Below are 3137 nucleotides of genomic sequence, written 5' to 3'. Positions count from 1 at the left end.
GAGCAGTTTGCCAAGACTTTATTCACATGTTGGCTGATTATTCTCTACTGTTAGTAAAATAGTATTCAGTTATTATAGAAAAACATCTGATACAAAACTTATATCAAAATATCTTCGCTAATGATGGCAGAAGTTATACATGTTGTAGAGAAAAGTAATTACACAGAGCTGATAGATTCCCTTAAAAGAACAAAAGTTAAAAGATACGTGAGGCATGGATACCTTAAAAAAACAAATCCCAACAGCTTGAGCAGTTCAACACCTGATTAGTTATTACAGCGCCATAGATAATAAAAAAAGTTGTGTATTTAATAAGAAGCAAGTCAGAATGTTTTAAAACTAGAACCATTTAAAAAACAGTAGCTACAAGAGTTTTCTGCAATGAGTTTCTGTCTCTCTGTCGAGTGTCCTCGTGGCTGGTGAAGGCTTAACGTCTTGAGTCTCTGGCACTGGAGTAGGGTCTATGGTTCGAGTACTAGTTGGTCTTACTGGAGCTGCCAGACAAAGATATAATGAACCAAGCAGCAAAATGAAGGTGTTCATACTGAACATTCACCTGTGAGACTATTGTTTATTGACAAATATGACTCGTTTTGCTAACTTAGCTTGAGCATTTCCAATTTCAAAGCAAAATCAAGCATCCCATGAATAAATCAGGTCATAAAATCTTAAGTAAAAACTGATGAGAGAAGGCCTCATCAACATAGCTTTACCTTTGAAAAATGTTTTTGGGTCTTACTTCTGTTGAGTAAAATTGTTTGTTATGCCAATACACTTTACCCCTTTTAAATATTTTTTCATGGCCTTTCAGCCAATCAAAATACCACTTACATTCCAATCACATCTATAAGGGTGTTTTCACATTTTGCAACCCCTATCAGTGTTTTATGGTTGACTTGTGGTTTAATTTCTAATTAACTTAAGATTGATATCTCAACAAATAAGTTTGTCTCATGAGGATGTAATTTACCACATGCAAAAACAATTCCCTACATGGTATCTTGATGAAACAGGTACTACCCAAATGTTTGTACATGTCACCATCTTCTAAATTAGGACCACTCTAGGCCAACCTCTGTACAGTAGCATCCAGAACTTTCCAATTCCCTGGTGTTATAGATGAAGCTGGGAAAATGTTTCATGAGTTGGATCTTTTTCAGTGCAGCCCATCTTTACCTCATTCAAACATTATTTTCAAATGAAATATTGCCATGGGTGTGAGCATACTGCACTAAGGAGGATAGAGGGTTGCCTATAGTGGAGGGGGGCTGGACAAGAATGCAGTTCCAAGAACAGGTACTATATACAGTGGGGAGAACAAGTATTTGATACACTGCCAATTTTGCAGGTTTTCCTACTTACAAAGCATGTAGAGGTCTGTAATTTTTTATCATAGGTACACTTCAACTGTGAGAGACAAAATTCCAGAAAATCACATTGTATGATTTTTAAGTCATTCATTTGCATTTTATTGCATGACATAAGTATTTGATCACCTACCAACCAGTAAGAATTCCGGCACTCACAGACCTGTTAATTTTTTTTTAAGAAGCCCTCCTGTTCTCCACCCATTACCTGTATTAACTGCACCTGTTTGAACTCGTTACCTGTATAAAAGACACCTGTCCACACACTCAAACAGACTCCAACCTCTCCACAATGGCCAAGACCAGAGAGCTGTGTAAGGACATCAGGGATAAAATTGTAGACCTGCACAAGGCTGGGATGGGCTACAGGACAATAGGCAAGAAGCTTGGTGAGAAGGCAACAACTGTTGGCGCAATTATTAGAAAATGGAAGAAGTTCAAGATGACGGTCAATCACCCTCGGTCTGGGGCTCCATGCAAGATCTCACATCGTGGGGCATCAATGATCATGAAGGTGAGGGATCAGCCCAGAACTACACGGCAGGACCTGGTCAATGACCTGAAGAGAGCTGGGACCACAGTCTCAAAGAAAACCATTAGTAACACACTACGCCGTCATGGATTAAAATCCTGCAGCGCACGCAAGGTCCCCCTGCTCAAGCCAGCACATGTCCAGGCCCGTCTAAAGTTTGCCAATGACCATCTGGATGATCCAGAGGAGGAATGGGAGAAGGTCATGTGGTCTGATGAGACAAAAATAGAGCTTTTTAGTCTAAACTCCACTCGCTGTGTTTGGAGGAAGAAGGATGAGTACAACCCCAAGAAGTCCATCCCAACTGTGAAGCATGGAGGTGGAAACATCATTCTTTGGGGATGCTTTTCTGCAAAGTTGACAGGACGACTGCACCGTATTGAGGGGAGGCTGGATGGGGCCATGTATCGCGAGATCTTGGCCAACAACCTCCTTCCCTCAGTAAGAGCATTGAAGATGGGTCGTGGCTGGGTCTTCCAGCATGACAACGACCCTAAACACACAGCCAGGGCAACTAAGGAGTGGCTCCGTAAGAAGCATCTCAAGGTCCTGGAGTGGCCTAGCCAGTCTCCAGACCTGAACCCAATAGAAAATCTTTGGAGGGAGCTGAAAGTCCGTATTGCCCAGCGACAGCCCCGAAACCTGAAGGATCTGGAGAAGGTCTGTATGGAGGAGTGTGCCAAAATCCCTGCTGCAGTGTGTGCAAACCTGGTCAAGAACTACAGGAAACGTATGATCTCTGTAATTGCAAACAAAGGTTTCTGTACCAAATATTAAGTTCTGCTTTTCTGATGTATCAAATACTTATGTCTTGCAATAAAATGCAAATTAATTACTTAAAAGTCATACGATGTGATTTTCTGGATTTTTGTTTTAGATTCCGTCTCTCTGTTGAAGTGTACCTATGATAAAAATTACAGACCTCTACATGCTTTGTAAGTAGGAAAACCTGCAAAATCGGCAGTGTGTCAAATACTTGTTCTCCCCACTGTATGTACGTCTCTGTATGGTTCGGGTGGTGTTGTATTGGAACAATTGAGACATGTAATCAAAGGTTTTGGTTTCTTGTACGGTCATTTTTGCACAACTACAGTGCTGTGTATGACTCATAGGCCAATGCGGTTCCTTTGCAATTAAATGATCTGTTTGGAAATATTTTTGTTCTTCATTTTTAAGCAATGTTTGATAAACGTTGATGTAAACAGTTCTGATTGGATGATCAAACAGCTACAGAAGCA

The sequence above is a fragment of the Salvelinus fontinalis genome, chromosome 4 (assembly GCF_029448725.1).
Source record: "Salvelinus fontinalis isolate EN_2023a chromosome 4, ASM2944872v1, whole genome shotgun sequence".
Lineage (NCBI taxonomy): Eukaryota > Metazoa > Chordata > Actinopteri > Salmoniformes > Salmonidae > Salvelinus > Salvelinus fontinalis.
This window is presented reverse-complemented; position numbering follows the sequence as displayed.